Below are 19,933 nucleotides of genomic sequence, written 5' to 3'. Positions count from 1 at the left end.
GGAATAATTGCATGCACCAATACAGGCTGGGGGATGAGCTGCTGGAGAGGAGCTCTGCAGAGAGGGACCTGGGCGTCCTGGTGGATGACAGGTTAGCCATGAGCCAGCAGTGTGCCCTTGTGGCCAAAAAGGCCAATAGCATTCTGGGGTGCATTAAGAAGAGCGTGTCCAGCAGGTCAAGGGAGGTGATCCTCCCCCTCTACTCTGCCCTGGTAAGGCCTCATCTGGAGTACTGTGTCCAGTTCTGGGCTCCCCAGTACAAAAAAGACAGGGATCTCTTGGAAAGAGTCCAGCGGAGGGCCACAAAGATGGTGAAGGGCCTGGAGCATCTACCCTGTGAAGAAAGGCTAAGTGAACTGGGTCTGTTTAGCCTTGAGAAAAGACGACTGAGAAGGGACCTGATCCAGGTTTATAAATATCTGAGGTGTGGTGGCCATAGTGGTGAGGCCAGTCTCTTTTCAGTGGTACGTGGAGACAGGACGAGGGGAAACGGACATAAGCTGCAGCATAGGAAGTTTCGCACGAATGTGCGTAAGAACTTCTTCACGGTGAGGGTGACGGAGCACTGGAACAGGCTGCCCAGGGGGGTTGTGGAGTCTCCTTCTGTGGAGATATTCAAGTCTCGCCTGGATGCCTAGCTGTGCGACCTGGTGTAGGGAACCTGCTTTGGCAGGGGGGATTGGTCTCGATGATCTCTAGAGGTCCCTTCCAACCCCTACAATTCTGTGATTCTGTGATTCTTGCAGGTCATGGGAAGAGAGGTTGGGTGTCAGGAAAAACTTTTTCACCAGAGGGTGGTTGAGCCCTGGAACAGGCTCCTCAAGGCAGTGGTCATGGCACTGAAATCATGGAGTTCAAGAAGTGCTTGAGAAATCCTCTCAATCATATGGTCTGATTTTGGGGTGGTTCTCTCTGGAGCCAGAAGTTGGATTCTGTGATCCTCATGAGTCCCTTCCAACTCAGCATGTTCTACATTTCTGTAGTAGGAAATTAGGTGATACTCCAGATGCTGCAGCACTGACACACACATTCAACAAAGGACACAGAGACTGCCCATGAGAGGGCAGCTCAAGTGACAGTACTCCATATGGGTACACTCTAATTGGAAATCACCTGCATTGCACATCGTGCTGAGACTCCTCCAGTGAGATGCAGCAAGCATGCAACAAGGGTAGGTTCATCTCTTACATAATTGCATTCCATTTGGTGGATTTTCTAAGCAGCAGCAATTCCCAAGGGGAAAAAGAAAAAAAAGAAAAGGCAACTTCTGCAACGTTATTCATGAGAAAGAAAAAAAAAAAAGCATCTTCCTCTGGGCACAACAATGAATCATTCATCTGTTCATAGGGTAATATTCAGGCCAAATAAGAATGCCAAATATAGAAAAAAAAACAACCCAGAGTGCAGTATAAAGTAAATAAAATAAGACCTCTACCCTTTCTGAGAAGTGGAAGGAGCACTTTTTTTTGTGAATTTGGGTTCTAGAAGTAAATGTTCAACAAATCTTTAATTGCAGCTATTACTGAGAACAGAGGGCTACAACACAGAACCACAAATTCATAAAATCATTAAGGTTGGAAAGACCAGCAGGATCATCTAGTCCAACCATCAACCCATGCCTGTGACCGCACTAGACCACGTCCTTCAGTGCCACATTCACACTCTTCTTGTACACCTCTGGGGACTATGATTCCACCACCTCCCTGGGCAGCCTATTTCAACACATCACTACTCATTCTGAGAAGTATTTCCTAACATCCAACCTGAATGTTCCGTGATGCAATGTAAGGCCATTCACTCTCAACCTATTGCTGTTAGCTGACAGAAGAAAGTGACCCCCACCTCACTAGAACCTCCTTTCAGGAAGACTGATAATGCTTCCTCTTCTCCACTCTATACAATCTCAGTTTCCACAGCCTTTCTCAATTAGACTTATACTTCAGACACCAACCAGCTTCATTGTCCCTTCTCTGGACATACTCCAGGGTCTCAATGTCTTTCTTGTAACAGAGAATATTTATTTATTCTTACCAATGCACAAAAGAACAACAAAAAAATGCTTACAGTTACATTATAAAACAGAAATTCATACAAAGAAGTCACATCACATAGGCAAGGAAGAAAGGTCATCAGCACAGGAACCTCCCTGCGTCCACATGGGATAGGGCTCACCAATACCCTCCTCCCCGATCCATGATCCCAGTGCCACATACAGGCTCCGTGTCCCTACCCAAGGCACAGTGAGGCACCCTGGCTTGGCACAGGTGCCCAGAGCTCAGAGGGACAATGAGTGGCATACAGCAGGCACAGCTGTGCTGCAGCATCACTGCTGGGAGCAGCCATGCCCTACGCACAATGCAGGGACATTTGTACTATTTACAGTACTGCTCCAGGTCCCTTCTCTTCCCACTCGTGCTCCCAGCTGCTGCCCCAGCTGCAGACAGATACCAGATTCTTTCCTGCAGCTCCAGCTTGCGGCTGTGTCCCAGAGGCGCAGTTCCACCTGCAGAGCCCAAGAACAGTAACAACTGCAGAGCTCCAAGCAGACCAGCAGATAAGAACGCCCTGTTTATTCTGTGAGGAAATAGGAAAGAAGAGGGCTGAAATGAGGGATGAACCAGCCCATGTACTAGGTAGAGGGTTGGTCTGCTACTGGCTTGCTGCAGGGCCTGTACTTTGCTTGCATAGGCTTTGGGAAGCACATACAGTCTCGCTGTTTCTGTGGGCATGGGACCTCACTGCAGCGAAGCATTTAGCCTGGCCCAGCTGCTGGTGGAGGACAGTTCAGAGGGAGTGATGCATACTGGCCTAGAAATGTTCCTCTTGCTATTCACAGCTAAGAGACAAAGCTCTGAAGGGTTTGTAGGCTCAACAAACTTGGTTCTGCCTCCCAAGCCATCGCACTCCCAACCTCACCTTGCCCACATTCTTGTGGGAATGAAGCAAGCTACTCAACTTACAATTCTTGGATCCTGAATTCCTGATGAATGCTGGCAGGAATCTGTTAAAAGTCTCACCCTTCAGATTATCTTCCCAGTTCTCCACTGTTTCCTTTAAAGCTTTCTTTAGCAGATTCAACACTGGAAGATGCTTTTTAATCCAGCTTCTGCCTTTTTTGCAAGACTTAAAGGAGATCTGCAGGGCTGATTTTCACGGATGTCCACATCAGAAACATTATCTAGATCAGTCTCATTGCTGTGGGCTTAATAACAGAGCTTTGAATGCTGAAAGACCCATTCCTATGGAATTGCAAAAGATGAGTCATCTGAGTGTCTCTGGTTATAGCTGTCTATCTTCCTCAAACTTGGGATCGTCCGCATTTTCCAGATCCTTCTGGGTGCGTTTTAACTCCTCCTTTCTCTTATCCAACTCTGAAACTGTTTTCTGCAGCTTACTGTTGACAGAGAATAACTCCTTCTGGTTCTCTGTCATCTCACCAGACATCTTCCAAGTCTTCTTCAAGTTCACATATTCCTTCCTCAGTAAGACACAGTAGATAGCAAGCTGCTTTACTGCTGCCTGCCCAACTCCCATCTCTCTGAACATCTCCTCCACTTCAGTGTACTATCTCTGAAGCAACAATTCAATCTGCTTTATGGTTCTCAGATTGTCTTTCTGGTGGCGGGCCTCTTCTTTTCATCTTCTGTTATCCTCCTGCTACTTCTCCAGGAATTTAACCTGTTTTTTGAGGGAGGAACACAGCATCTCTCCGTCTCTCCCAGCACCTACTAGAGCAACTCTATTGTGGCACTGCAAATATCCAGAGCATCCCACAGCCTATCCATGATGGCCTGGTATTCCCATTTTTCCTTCTCTTTCATACAGAGCTGAGCCTTCACCTTGTCCACTTCATTTTGTAAGGTCTCTGCATCCAGTTCAGTCTGCTCCTTCAGGGCAACATCAAAGAAGAGCTTATGGATAACCTATCTTTTGCTGACCTGGATCCTGCACTGAGGGCAGGTGCAGCCAGGCACCATACTGAACCATTGGAACCAGGCTGGATGTGGCTCTGGGCAGCCCGGTCTAGTGGCTGGTGATCCCACACATAGCAGGAAGGTTGAAACTAGATGATCATTATGGCATTTTTCAACCCAGGCAGTTTTATGATTCAATGATTCTACAATTCTATGAACAGGCAGGCACAGCGGAAGGTGTGCCTGCACAGCACGCCTCTGAAGAAATCAGAGCAGATAGCGCAGTGGGCATAGATGGGCAAGATGGGTCCGACAGGCTGTGACTAGGGGTAATAGAGCAATTTTCTAGCACTCTTCAAGCAGTTGGGTTGAGCTTTGCTTCACACCAGCTTTAAATGCCAAATTGCCTTAATTAAGAACTTAGTGGCCCTAACTTTCTAATGCAGTCAAACAGGATAGTCCTGTGTGGAATGAGAAATTGGGCTTGATGATCTCTCCCTTCCAACTTGGAATATTCTCTGAAGAGAGACTGGAGAGCAGAATCATCCCTGCATGTGCCTAGAGATGCTCCTCTTGCTCTTCACAGCTAAGAGGCAGACCACATGCCCCTCTCTGGAGAAAACCCACGGCAATAAGGCCACTGCTGGAGAAGTGCTAGCACATCCCTTTTCCCAGCGAAGCCCACAGTAATGACTGGTTTCATGATTTTCATCTACTGATCAGCTCCTACTGCTCCAAATTACTTTCTGATGTCAAAATAGCCTCCAGCACATTGGTGTCAAAGTTAGGTGAGGTGAATCTAAATCTGGTGGGCTGCAGATTCTGTGACTGCTTCAAATCTCATTTAAAATAAACTCACACTGCCCAACATTAGAAATATGACTTGCTAATAATACTAGATCAGTATTTGTTGGATATTCTACCATTCCCTTTACTCCTCTTGACTCCTGCTGCTTCTCTGAACAACCTTATCCAATTTTCCAGGTAAGCAGAACTTCTAAATATCTTTACACAAAATTACAAAATCATGGAAAGGAGCCCAAAAGCTGAAGTACTGAAGCCAAAGAGTTGGATGGCTTTGTCACTGGGAAACAGTACATGCCCTGTGAACAGAAGTGAACCTGACACACTTTCTCTGATCAGATGCAGGCAGCTGACTAGTCCCCTTACAGCTTGAAAAAGAGAAGGCTCCAGGGAGACCTCATTGTGGCCTTCCAGTACTTGAAAGGAGAATATAAACAGGAGAGGAACGGCTATTTACATGGGTGGATAGTGATAGGAAAAGGGGGAATGGTTTCAAAATGAGACAGGAGAGGTTTAGGTTAGATATGAGGAGGAAGCTTTTCACACAGAGGATGATGACACACTGGAACAGATTGCCCAAGGAGGCTGTGGATGCCCCATCACTGGAGGCATTCAAGGCCAGGCTGGTTGTGGCTCTGGGCAGCCTGGTATAGTGGCTGGTGACCCTGCACATAGCACGGGGGTTGAAACTAGATGATCATGATGGTTGTCTTCAACCCAGGCCGCGCTATAATTCTATGATATGATTCTATGACAACTTGGACAGCTGTACACCTGAGCCCATCACCTAAGGCCTTCCCTACTGCCCAAGGGAATTTCTCTCACCCTAAAATAGGTAGCTAAACAAACCAAACATTGGGAATCAGGCATGAATGTTTCTGTCCCTCTGATGAGGCAGCATACCTGGAGCCATTCGGCTGCAGATTTCTGCCTTCTGGACACCAGCAAACAAGAGAGACTATTTCAGTCAGTGCTTCAGGTTGACTGACCCACTGCTAAATTCGTGTCTCTTGTCATGTGCTGTCAGAGTTAACATCCAAATGTAACAAACATGTACCACCAAAGACAGTTTTCCTGTTGTTGAAAACCTTATGCTTGCTTTGGTTTGTTCACATATGATCAGTCATGGCTTGCCTATTGAACTGTAGATAAGCATCATCTTTTACACATGGAAGTTAACATAGCTAGATCATAGCACCCTTGAGGTGCTCCAGGGGAAGAAACAGATTGGGTGAGGTAGCTGCAGGCAGGCAGCCATTCACCAAGGCATGAACTGCTCACTCTCCCCTCCCATACCGCTACTTTCTAAGCCTCCCATTCCTGAAACTTTCAAAGTCTTCCACACTCATCAAATCCACTCTTTGGGATCCCTTCCCTCCAGAAACTAGAGCCCCCACACAACAGTGTGACATCTACACACAGCCCTCGTCAGCTGCAGGAGCTGGGGCATGAGGCATGCTGCCCTTGTCCATGGGGCACAGCAAGAACATGCACAAGTACCACGCTTGGAGGTAGAGGGCATGCAGCTCAGCAGGTGGCCACAACATTTTCACCTCTGACCTGTGACAGCCTTATAGTTTTGCCATGGAAACATCCTCCTGAATTGCATGCAGTCGGCTTTTCGCTGCAACAGTAATGAAAAGGATGCACCATTTTCATCAGTTCATCTAGAAGGAGCAAGAGAAGTTACCTGGCTGATAGGAGCAGAGTTTCACAAGCACCAAACACCACCACACCAATTACTCAATGGCAGCATGCAGAGCACCACTCCCTCTTGCAAGATTAATGCTTAAATGCTAGTATTTACTTCACAGCTACAGCACTGAAATATACTGGCTTGCTACAGACTTACTGATTACATAGCCTTACTTAAAAGGATAAAAACCCATACTCCTTTTATTCCTCAATTCCTTTTAATGCCTTTTCTTTATTTTACATTCACTTCCTCCTCATATAAGGTGCCCGTGCACCTTATACAAAGCAATATACAGCAACTCTCTCAAAATTTTTACTATCAAGTGCAAGTTTTTTTATTATTATTGAGACTGAAACTGCAGAAAAACATACCTGCAAAATGATTCTGGAGATGTTCTTTGCTTTAGCACATTTTATTTTGTCAAACATATGGAACAGAACACAGTATTTGGAATGTTATGAGCAAAATTATTTATAAAAGGCCAGAAGCTTTAAAAACACACTTCTGGTTCTCTGCTGCCTGACCAGCTCTTACCTATCATCTCCCTGTCCTGAAGTTGCACAGCATCCCCTAATAACAGCCAAGAATGTAAACAGCAACTTACGTATGTTTAATTCTGAAAGCCAAATCATAAAATATACCAAGACCAGGATGTAGGCTGGCTCTTACAAGATAGTTTTTAATCTTAAAAATGAAAAATCCTTATCTTCTGAATAGAACCCTTCATTGCTAATACAGTTTTACAAATACGAAGCATTTACCACCATTAAAATCAATATAAAGTCTGCATCAGACCATCTTCATGCAAGAACCTCCAAATCTAATTAATTCCCAAAGCAATAATTTCCAGAACATTAACATTTCAAATGTCTAAAGCAGACAGCGAGGTGCAGAAGAAGAATGATTCAGTGACTACCTAGAGAAGGAAAAACACACCATGAGTCTTCCAGGGTGCTGTCCTCAACCAAAAAACATGGCTTGACTTATTGCAGCTGAAAAATGAGCTGCTTCAAAAACAAATGCCACTGTCTTTATCAAGAGGTAACAGCTGACTTCAGGAAATAGTTTGGCATTAAGAAATCAAATCCTTATCCAGAAAAATTTTAGGTGAATTTTAGGAGTTTCATAACTGCAGAGACCTAACATATTAAAAGGGAGGCTTCCCTTACAGCAGTTTGGTACCTTCTGCACACGAGTTCGTCTTCCTAGAGAAGAAAAAAATATGTGAGTCCCAAAGAAGGTTATGTGAATTATTTCTTTATTTAAAACTTTTTGCCCAAGGCAAGAAAAAAGACCACACAGTTATAAAATACTCTCGAAGTCTGCCAACCATAAGGAAAGCATAATGTAAAAGGTACAAGGATATTTAAACAAATGGAATTAATTCAGGTCCTTTTCTCCTTAGTTTCTGAGCATCTTCCAAAAAAATGTGAAAAACATAACTTACATCTGTCATCTAGAGCTTACTTTCTCTCAAATTCTTCCTGGGAAAATCCACATGTGCACTGCAGCATTTGAGGGATTTGAGGTCATTTCATTCTTCTTTTTGTCCCCCACACGCATCTGCACATTTGTCTATCCTTAGTCATGAGAACACGGATGAGTTGAGAATGACCTTGGGGAGGAGCGGTGGAGCAGCACGATCTAGAAAAGCCTCAGTATCATTAAGAGAGGAGATGGTCTGTAGTAATAAATCAAGAAAATAAAAAAGGAGGGGGAAGAAAGCAGAATCACAGCTCCTCTTACTGATGATGTCCCGCTAGATAAAAATTAAGATACACCATACACATCTTTAGTTAGCAGCCCTTCAGAAAACTGAAAAGGAACACACTCAGGGAGAGTGTGCACCTTTTCTAAAGGTGGTCAGGTACAGCATCCTCAACCTGCTCTTTTCATTTCAGTGATCTCTCGCCATAACAGCAGTCTCCTCTAGTTTTTAATTAGTAGTTTGCAGAAATCACAGCTTGAATATGTGGAAATATAGCTCATAGCTTTGAAGTATTTTCCATGTATCATACATGAAACGCTCTGCTCACCTCCCATATTCTTTCCATTCCTATAACAGTAAGAAATTCCCATTCTTTGGGATTTGTGAACTAACAAAATTTGCAGAATTCTCTTGCTGCAATGGCATATGCAAATGGGAAACACCCCTAACAGGACAACACAACTGCAACATATTTGGTATTAGAAAGCATCACATCTGAAGTTGCTCATTTACGCAACTTAAGAATAATACAACTGTTAATTGGCTATTCTACTACAAATTCAGGCACCCAGACAAGAAACATTTGTGGCCACTGAGTGATATTAAATTGAACCTCCTTTCTTCAAAAAAAGGCAAAGCGTGAAATCTGATTCATGACAGGGTGCTAAACTAGACAGCAGAGTCCAAGATTTGCCACTAACTCTCCTGCAAACATTTTCAGAAAGAAGGTCCTGCCACTTCCATCTTTGAGCTTTCCCTGGAAAGCAGTGTTTCTGGAATAGATTACAACTTTTTATCTATTTTGGAGCACATGGGGAAGGAAAAAGGTAACCACGTCCAGAACTGAATTCCTCTTCAGCTTACAGAAAGCCTCAGGAGGGTCCAACAGAATCACAGAATTGCTCAGGTTGGAAAAGACCTGAAAGATCAAGTCCAACTGCAACCTAACCATACCACCCTAACTCTAACAACCCTCCGCTAAATCGTGTCCCTGAGCACCACATCCAAATGGTTTTTAAACATATCCAGGGATGGTGACTCAACCACCTCCCTGGGGATCCTATTCCAGTGCTTAACAACCCCTTCTGTAAAGAAGTGCTTCCTGATATCCAACCCAAACCTCCCCTGGTGCAACTTGAGGCCATTTCCCCTCGTCCTGTCACCTGTCACCAGTGCGAAAAGACCAACCCCACTCTCACTGCAATCACCTGTCAGATAAACAGACTTTCAGACTAAACAGCCCCAGTTCTTTCAGTCTCTCCTTGTAGGGCATATTCTCCAAGCCCTTCACAAGCCTTACTGCCCTTCTTTGGGCCTGCTCCAGCACCTCAATGTCCCTTCTGTACTGAAGTGTCCAAAACTGAACACAGTACTCAATGTGTATAAATACTTGAAGGCATGGTGCAAAGGGAATGAAGGCAAGCTATTTTCAATTGCTCTCAGTGCCAGGAACAAAGATACTGGGCACAAACTGGAGCACAGAAGGTTCCCTCTGAACACCAGACAGCACTTCTGTGTTGTACAGGTGACATGACACTGGTGCAAGCTGCCCAGAGAGCTTGTAAAGTCTCCTTGCAGCTCTTAAAAAACCACCCGGAGATAGGCCTGGGCATCCTGCTCTGGGTGGACCTGCCAGAGCAGGAGCTAGACCACATGGGCCCAGGGGTCCCTTACAACATTAATCATTCTCCAATTCTGTGGTAAATATGAAAATAAGTAGCACTGGTAAGCTAGGTAGTATCTGCCAAAACAATTTTTTTTTTCTTTCAGTGAACTTCAGAAACTTTACTTAGGGGGAAACAAAAGAAACTAAACTTTTCCTGAGTGCCTGACATTTCTGAAGGCCACTTCCTTGTGCTCTCACTCTCAGCTGCCACCTGCTCCAGTTGAATCAACAATACACAGAGCCTGCAAACCTCTTCCTTACAGCTGGAGGTTCTGCAAATAGGACAGGGTGCAAGAACCTGGCAGTGCAAAGGTACACACGTGTGGGCCCACCTTTGGCCTTCCTCTCCTGACATCCACTCATGCCACCCATCTCTGCTTTTTATATCCCTTCTGATCTACATCAATACTATCAGGTCTCTGCACACAAATGCAGTCCACAGAATCATAGAATCGATCTTTAAAGGTCATCTAGTCCAACCCCCTGCAATGAGCAGGGATGCCTACAGCTAGATCACACTGCTCAGAGCCCTGTCCAGCCTGACGTTGGGTGTCTCCAGGGATGGGGCATCCCCCACCTCTCTGGGCAACCTGTTCCAGTGATTCGCTACCCTTACTGTAGAAAAATTCTCGTTATACCCACTCTAAATCTCCCTTTTTAATTTGAAACTGTTTCCCCTTGTCCTATCACAAGGAATTCTGCTAAAGAATCTGAAGAGTTGCTTGAATTGCATCACAGCAACAAGAAAGCAAGCCCAGCCTCCACTCACGCTGAGTGCTCAACCAGATCCCACAGAATCAGGCAGAAATGCAAGCATGGAGGGGAAAGGTGTCTGATCCTCCATGCACCACATCCCTAGCTGGCATCTGCAAACCCCAAAAATAAAATCAAACCCAAATTGTCAGCCAGCACTTCTGAACATGGGCTGGTGTTCTCAGAACCTGGGCAACTAACTTGAGGTGTTGCGGTTTGGCTTTATTTGTGCTATTACTCTCTTAAAGCTTGCCTCTGAGGCTGAGAAGCACATAACCAAGAAACCTACAGATTCCTGTGACTTTCAGGAGGTGTGGGCGTCAATGCAAAATGGCACTCTGCTCTTTATTTCTTCCACACCAATGTTATAACACTGATTTGTTTTAATATATTGAATAATGTCACAGCACACTACCTATTTGCACTGCTCTGTAATATTAAAGTTTCCCAATTCAACCGCTTTAGATTTGTATCACAGGAGATAGGAGAGCAATACATAAATGAACTCCAGGCGTTTCTCTCTATCTGGTACATCCACAAGTTAATGAATGCAACTAGGAACTGTTTAGCAAACTCCTCAAAAGACAAAAGCCAATCCAGCTGTTAAGACTCATTGCTTAGCACACAGACAGAAGTCTCAGTGATCTGTTCACAAAATTGTTGGACAAGGGGCATTTTGCTGTGCTACAGAACAAACAGACTCTAATTTAGAAAAGGAACTCCGAAGTCCAGCGCACTGCATGGAAAATGTGTTGGTAGTAACTGTCTTCTGATATGACACAGACTGCAACTCAAGTAATTTGTTTATTCACAACAGCAAAGGCTTCAGAAGGGAATAGTGTTTCTTAAGCACATTGATCTCCAGAGATTTATTACACAATATGCCACACAGAGCCATATAAAACAACCATACGTTCTCTAGAAGTATTGAGAGGTAAGGGACTACAGGTATCACTTCCATAACTCTACGAGAAAACATTACAAGAGCAACTGCTACAATTAACCCAGTAAAGGTGCATCTAGCATGCCTGGCCCTCCAGTGTGTGCAAGGTAAGGTAGGATCTGCAAGGAGCTAATCTGGTTACACAGGTACAGAACAAGGGGCAAAGCTGCCAGATCTGAGCTCTTTGTTCCTTGTTATGAATCCGCAGCTGGGGATTCATAACCTGCCCAACCCACACAGCACGCCTGTAATTCAATCCTTGTGGTGACCAAAACAAGCTCTAGTCTGCACTTTTCTGACCTCTGAGGAAGAAGATAACCATCAGTGAAGTTCAGAATTGACTGTCTGCTCAGTTTCATCAAATTTCCCTATGACGCAGGATGCCAAGAAGCAACAAGAACCAATTTATAGCATATAGCAACTTAGTGGGTTTCTTCCCCACCCCCATGCTTTCTTCACCAATTTCACACAGGATGCTTATGCAATTCATCAGCTGAGCTCAGGCAGGTCAGCAAAGGTCAGCATGACCAGACTGCCCTTCTGCCCTCCCAGGAGGGCCCTGCAGCCTGGGCACAGCACCATGAGCCACAGTACCATGAACCACAGCACCACTGTGAGTGGGAGGATGGTACCAGGCTCCCTCCACATACGCAGCTCCGTGGTGGGCTCAGCAAGCCTAGCTTAGAGCTGTGGAGCAACAACAGCTCACACAGAACAGTTCTTGCACTTCTATGTGGAGGAAACAACAGGTAAGGCTGAGCCTGGTACCAGGAAAGTGCAGCACCCCTTAGGCACTCGCAGTCATGCACCAGAAAATTATTATTTTAGTAATGATTAATACAAGCTTTCATGTAAAATAACAAAGGTTGAAAGTGAAATGCATGCCTTCATTACTGAGAGTAACGGATTTGCAATAAGAAAGTTCTTAATTTATCTTTGGCAATTTTAACCATTTTCATATAAATTATGTTAAGAAGGCAAAACTGACTGGCACTTTGTTTCACAATAATACACCAGCCAAAAATCCTGGCTCGCATGACTCATTTGTCATCATTGCCAGAGACTAGGAACTCCACATCTGATGCTCTGTGCATAAATACAACCTACCCACAGTGGAAAACACACATCACATCAGGACAGAGTCAACCTTGACTGAGGTTTGTAACTTCCGCGCACTTCCTATCACTAAGGACAAAAGAAATACGTCCCTTTATTTTTACAAAACAAAAATGACTGCAAAAGCTTCCCTAGTCCCCAGCTATATTCCAAATGGGACTGCGAACGCAGCATATTCACATGGCATTCAGAGGATTAAGACATCATTTCAACAGAGCTCGACTATCATAGGCTATCATTTAAAAAAAACAAAAAAAGACACACTTGATTTCTGCAACAAAACCAAACCACAGGGAGGAGCAGCCCTTTAACCCAATGAAGCACAATGACAAGTACACTGAGCGCATCTACTCCGTGTCTCCTGAAAGCAGCCAAAATGGCACTTGCCTGTCCTCTTCCTCCATTCCCCTCAAACATCAATTCCATATTTGGAGGAAAAAAAAAATCTGGCGGCTTGGAATTACTCCATCTTTGATCATTCTCTACCTTGCAAACAACTGTGGCAGACGGAACCAGCATTTTTATTGTTACTTGGAGACGTCACAGTGGAATTTATGCCTCCTTTATACAGCGTCTCTCTCTCTCTCTGGTATTCAGATTTTTTACAGCCAGTTTTCAACACTCTTGCCTGCTATTCATAATGAAAGCCACAGTGGAATCTTTCAGGTTTGCCTGCAGTTGTGGTTACCCTGCTTCTCATAAACACGGCAACTTCCTGCCAAGGTTCCCACTGCTAAATCAGGTTGAAGCATGGCATCCTTCACAGCTGTGACCCCTGAATGCACTCATGCTGCAACTCTGTCTGTTTCTATTAACTACATGCAGCACTGAGAGAGCATTTCTGCTGCTGCATCCAGAACAGCCTCCTCTCCTCTCCGCCAGTTCTGAACCTGCCAACATACTCCTGCTGGTAGCAGAGCAGTAGCTATTGTTTCAGAAATAATATCATTTTCATTATTATTTTTCTTTGCAATAGGCAGTTTGTGGTACACCTTTAAATGCACTGTGGTGACAAGTATGTAATCCTCAAGGCAGGATCCCAGGATCAAACCATGCGTCAGTCGCTCCTCTAACCATGCAGACTCGAGCATGCAAAATAAAGCTCTTGATTAAGGAAGCGATAAAGGACAACCTGACTTTTCTTACATAGGTGAAAAAGGATGAATTAAAAAACAAGCAGAGAATCTATGCACTCTCTGGTGCTCCTGTGGAGGATACATTTATTGCACAGCAGGACATTAAATGTGTTTTCCTATATGCTGATAAATTATAAATGATGTGTGTCCTACTTCTTGTAGTACCACCATTCTGATAATCTCCTGCAGGACAGAGTCAGCTAATAGCAGCCCTGGCACTTCTGACCTTTACTTAGTCACAAAATTTCAATTTCCTTCTTTAAACAAAGAGTTTTGCCCACAGTTCCCTACAGTCATCATTTCTCTTACCCAAGGTGAGCAGGTCTGTTGGACACGTGCATCATAGCACCTTGACACCAAGCCACAAGCACACAAAACCAAGATGAGCTTCTTTGGAAGACAAATGGTGAGCTGACCCTCTAACACTTTTGGCTGAAACATTTCCAGCCCTTTCAACTCTCTCCGTGTACCAAAACCTCAGCAGCATTCAAACTGTGAAGCCGCCAATCACCAACAACTTCTGTTGCAGGGACAGAAAACGGGAAGGAAAAGAAAAAAAAGCCACCCGTCTCCCCTGCTTGCTTTGTGCATGCCCACACCTCCAGCTGACCCAGAGCATCATGGCAGTGATTAAAACACAGCAGCTGCCCTTGCTCTCAAAGAGCCAAGCTGGCAGAACCAGCCAACTCCCAAGCAGAAAAGAACAGATGCATACTTTTTTTTTTGGTTCTCCTTCCACCGCTCAAGTCTGAATGCTCACTTTCATTCTGACCACAGGGGAGCGAAGGGGAAAATCTCCCTTTAAAATACAACCTGAAACATCCAGATACTCACCCACGCCTGGTGATTAGGAAGCCTTCATGAGCATCATCAGGTGCTGCACAACCTTCTCTCCCTGACAAGAATCAAGCAAGCCTAAAACTTATTACTGCAGAGACAACCTTCCAAACACAAGTGAAGCAATGAACTACAGAAACATACCCGGTGCTACTGCTGTACCTTGCTATACTGCTTCAGAGCAAAAATACTCCTGCTCAGAAAACCTGGGGACAATGCCCAAACTGAAAAGCCTCCATTTCACACTGCTGCTATTCTGGCCATGGGCCATCGCACAGGAAGCCTAAGAAGCAAACCAGCAAGAGGGATGTGAAGGGCTACAGGGCATGCTGAAATCCAACAGGACAGCAAGGAAAAGACAAAGAGTGGCAGTGCCCAGAGCTCTTCTGATGCACACAGAAGACCAAGGGGACAGAGACCAAGCCTGATAAGAAACACAAAACACTCCATTAGACAACAGCCATGTTGCTAAAATAAGCTTTCTTAATTGAGCTTAAACGCATACCAACATGCTCTTGTAAGAATGCCTGCATCCATAAGCCTTTCTCAGACATGGCCTCAGAACACTTGGGGAAATGTTACTATCAATTCTTTAGATCTCAATGTGAAAATTAGCACACAGCACCTGTACAACTGGACAAAGCCAGAGGAGAAACACTGCCAAGACTGCAACCTTACCCCAACCCCAGTTTGCACAGCTGATGTTTGGGGACTGCAGCGTGCCAGTTCTGCATGCTTGGCTGGAGAGCAGCGTGCTGGAATTGCAGCAATCAGGTGGCACAGTCCGTGTGCTTTCCTGCTGACACCTATTCAGGCCCATGACCACTCTACACCTTTGTGTGATTACATCACTAAGGACACGTAAGACATCAAACAAGGCCCAGATGTGCCCATGCTGCAAAAGAAAGCACCGCTGGCAGCAGTCATCTGTGCAAATACAAGAGATCTGCTAAGGCAAAAAGGTTTAGACTGCATTATGTCAGAACGTAAACTAACCATCTCACTACCATGCAGGTCACTTACAAAGTCATCTCCCCACTTCAGAAGCTTCAGTCCTGTTGCTAAAGCTGCTAGTTTTCAGAGCATATTTCTCATTTAAAGCCAAAATGACTAAAAGACTATCAGAAATATTCATTCTACTTTACAGTCAAAAAATACACATGGATGGTTTGAAGGGACAAAATCTATTTATGACGGCTCACCTAAAATCATCAGTACAACAGCCCAAATGTTTAGCACTGCTGTCACATAGACAAGACCACAGGGCACTTCTGCGTGGTCATTAGAGGAATATTTGCTATCCCCTGAATGGACAGCTGCTAGCAGCATCACAAAGCTGCTGTGCTCCTAGGTATCTCCTGAGCGTCTCTCCCTGCCACGATGCAGCAGCAAAGCCCGTAATTCTACTTCTGATTGTCTAAAGCTGCAAAGGACAAACCTTGAGAAGGAGAAAAATACATTAAAAGGTGGAATGCTGATGCACAGACTAAAAAAGTGCATCAGCTCCAAATACTTTCTGCGTGTGTTGGTTTGTCCTCTGTTCATTTTTAAGACTCATAGTTATTTAAGACCCAGGAAAGTTGGATTTACCCAGGGCACAATCAGCTCGAGATTGGGCCACTTTCCGTACCTGGTGCTACAGACTGGCGAGAGCCATACGTTAAGCCATTTGCAGATCTCAGATGTCTGAACAATGCTCTCAGTTGTATGACCTCATTTTTATGTGGCCTTATGAGGAACCAGAAGTTGGACTCGATGATCCTTGAGAGCAGCCTTGCAGAGAAGGACTTGGGGGTCCTGGTAGACAAGAAGTTGGATGTGAGCCAGCAGTGTGCGCTTGCAGTGCAGAAAGCCAACTGTGTTCTGGGATGCATTAGAAAAGGGATGGCCAGCAGGGAGAGTGAGGTGATTGTTCCCCTCTACTCAGCTCTTGTGAGGCCCCATCTGGAGTACTGTGACCAGGCCTCGGGCCCTCAGTACAGGAAGGACGTAGAGCTCTTACAGCAGGTCCAGAATAGGGCCACTAAGATAATCAGAGGGCTGGAGCACCTCTCCTGTAAGGAAAGATTGAGGGAACTGGGCTTGTTTAGCTTGGAGAAGAGCAAACTCCGGCGAGACCTCTTTGTGGCCTTCCAGTACTTGAAGGGAACATATAAATAGGAGGGAGAACAGCTGCGGATGGATAATGATAGGAAAAGGGGGAATGGTTTCAAAATGAGACAAGGGAGGTTTAGGTTAGATATTAGAAGGAAGTTTTTCACACAGAGGGTGGTGACACAGTGGAACAGGTTGCCCAAGGAGGTTGTGGATGCCCCATCCCTGGAGGCATTCAAGGCCAGGCTGGATGTGGCTCTGGGAGGCCTGGTCTAGCTGTTGGTGACTCTACACATAGCAGGGAAGTTGAAACTAGACGATCATTGTGGTCCTTTTCAACCCCAGCCATTCTACGATTCCGCGATCCTCAAGCATCCGTTCCGACTAGGGATATTCTGTGATTCAGACAAAAATAAACTCAACAAAGCTTATGTTTTGCCACGTGGAAAGGCGAACTTAGTAGGTGAATTACAAGAACAGGAATAGGAAGATCCTCAGACATAGAAAAAGCTGAGGGACTCAATGAGTGCTTTGCCTTGATCATCACGGGTGGCCAGGCTTCCCATCTCAACCAGGACCATGAGCCTCTAGATGAGGGTGTGGCAAGTGGTTTCTGTCCCACTGTAATTGTGGAACAAGTCCAAGTTCCCCTCACACATATAAGTGCATAGGGTGGATGATACCTATCCTAGGGTTCTGAAAGAGATGGCTGATGTGGTTGCCAAGACGTTCTCCATAACATCTGGAAAATCATGGCTGTCTGGTGAAGTCCCGGGTGACTGGAAAAAGGGAAATGTTACTCCCATTTTTAAGAAAGGGAGAAAAGAAGACCTGGGGAACTACAGGCTGGTGAGCCTCACCTCTATGCCTGAGAAGATCATGGAGCAGATCCTCCTAGAAACTATTTTAAGGCACATACAAGACAAAGAAGTAATTCAAGACAGTCAGCATGGCTTCACCAAGTCCAGATCGTCCCTGACCAGTCTGGTGGCATGCTGTGATGGAGTAATGGCTTCAGTGAACAGGGGAAGGGCGATGGATGTCTACCTGGACTTCTGCAAAGCCTTTTACATGGTCCCTCACCACATCCTTCTCTCTAAATTGGAGAGGTGTGGATTTGAAGGATGGACTGTTCGATGGATGAGGAATTGGCTGGCTGGACATAGCCAAAGGGTTGTGATCAAGGGTTCTATGTCAGGGTGAAGGCCGGTCCAGAGGAAGACCACTAAGATGATCAGAGGACTGGAGCACCTCTCCTTTGAAGAAAGGTTGAGGGAAATGCACTTGTTTAGCCTGGAAAAGAGAAGGCTTCAGGGAAACCTTATTGTGGCCTTCCAGTGTATATACAGGAGGGGGAAAGGTTGTTCACAAGGGTGACTGTGAGAGCAACTTTCTGCACAGCTTTTAACTGACTTCTATGATCACTTTCACAGATTTTCTTTTCTATGAATACACTAGGAATAGAGACTTTCTGCGAGTTTTATGCTAGACAACAAATTAATCCCAAGCTGGCAGCCCAAGCATACAGATGAATATTTCAGCAACAACTCATTCAATAGGGTATTTGCAGATGAGTGCTACCCACAGTCAAGGTGACCGCAGCCCAGAACACAACTGAAGAACTCAGAACCCTTTAGCCAGGCAGTCAGAGCAGCACTGTCACTGTAAAACTACATCACATAGTAACAGATACTAAAGGAAAGCACACAGGGGGACACCAGCAATTACATACCACATAGGCGCTGGGAACTGCACATCGAGGAGTCATTTCAGACTGGACACAATCACACACTATTGCAATAGCTCAGTGGTACAAACAGTGCCAGTGATGCAACTACAGCCAGACACTAGGGTTGGGCCACAAAGTACAGAGCTTCCAGATGAGAAAGGCAAGCAAAGCCCCCTTCAGGAAGGGTGGGGGGAAGCAGGAACAGAGAGCCTGCTGGAGACGCATCAACTTTTTGGCAAAGGAAATACATCAGTGTTGAAGTCCTCTTAGTAGGGAACAGCAGCAGCTGCAAAGCAGCACAGCTGCAAAGTCTGAAAGCACTCAGGAGAGGTTGGGGAGGGAGAAAAGAGGCAGGCCTACCCAACCTACAGACTACATACCATAATTCTCATGGGACTTCAGGAGCATGTGACACATATCTCACACCTTGGAGGAGATGGGAAAGACAACAACTCTATGGAGGCCTCACTTCTCCAGTGCTGGACACACCCCCATGCAAGTGGGAGCAGCAAAGCTGGCCTCAGCAGAACCTGCTGGCTTGCCTCTTTCTACAGCTGTGTGCTCTGACCACCCAAACCCCAGTGGCCAGCACAACTTTCTCCTGCACACATGGCTGCCTCAAAGGACTGGCATGTGCAGAATAAATACCAGCCCACTCGAATCAGAACAGTAGCCTACCTTCTCCTTGCTACCTGCAAGATGAATATTAGTGGAGACCAAGCACCATGAACAGAGGAAAATGAGAAAGAATTGGCATGCAAAATAGAGCATGAGCTGACAAGAGGTGCAATTTCCTTTGGAGCTGCCAGAGCTAAAATTCCATCAGAGAGGACAAGCCTGTGGGGAAGGACAACTCAAGTTTCAACCGTGGATGATGTTCCTCTAGATTAATCACTGTATTTGTCAAAATACTGTCCTCCATGCACAACAGCCAGTCCCTTTATATTATCTGCTTGTTAAGTAACCAGAGAAAGCAATACAAAGGAATGCCTAGAAAGGCTTTAAGACCCAAACCACCTAGGCCTCTTAATCAAGGCTACTAGTCCTCAAGGGCAGTAACAGCCAAGGCCCGTAAGTCAAACACCTCTGCATTTGTTCACACCAACCATTTCCTGTCCTTTCAGTTGGCCATGATCATCTGCAGGTTCACTTTCCCTTCACCTTCTCTTGGGTTTATCTATTTCTTAGAAACAGAGGTTCAGAGATTACAACACAGCCTTACGCAAGGGAAACTTTAGGATGCCACTAGGCTGAAACAACTCGGATGAAAACTTGTGATACTGAATGGAGGAAGGGATTGGCTCAGGCCTTCCTACACAGCCTCTGAAAAAAACCTGATTACATTTTTCATCTGAGTTTCATTATAAAAGTTTGCTGGTGCTCTGCCCAGAACATGTCTCCAGACCAACCCTACCAATGCAATCACAGTACTAGATTACCTTACCTGGTACTTCAGGGAAGCCTAAGCACAAAACTTATTAACACTTAATTGGTGCCCTAAAAATACTCAGTTGAGATTCTTTTTCCCCCCTAACCA

At 45.2% G+C, this 19,933-nt stretch overlaps 1 pseudogene; it reads right to left on the bottom strand.

Moving 5' to 3' along the window:
• Positions 1–706: 706 nt before the first annotated feature.
• LOC104917471 lies at positions 707–5,146 on the bottom strand (annotated as a pseudogene).
• Between the last annotated feature and the right edge of the window lie 14,787 nt (positions 5,147–19,933).

This window comes from Meleagris gallopavo, chromosome 1 (assembly GCF_000146605.3).
Source record: "Meleagris gallopavo isolate NT-WF06-2002-E0010 breed Aviagen turkey brand Nicholas breeding stock chromosome 1, Turkey_5.1, whole genome shotgun sequence".
In the NCBI taxonomy this organism is placed as follows: Eukaryota; Metazoa; Chordata; class Aves; order Galliformes; family Phasianidae; genus Meleagris; species Meleagris gallopavo.
Note: the sequence above shows the minus strand (reverse complement) of the source record. Positions and strands in the feature narration are given on the sequence as shown.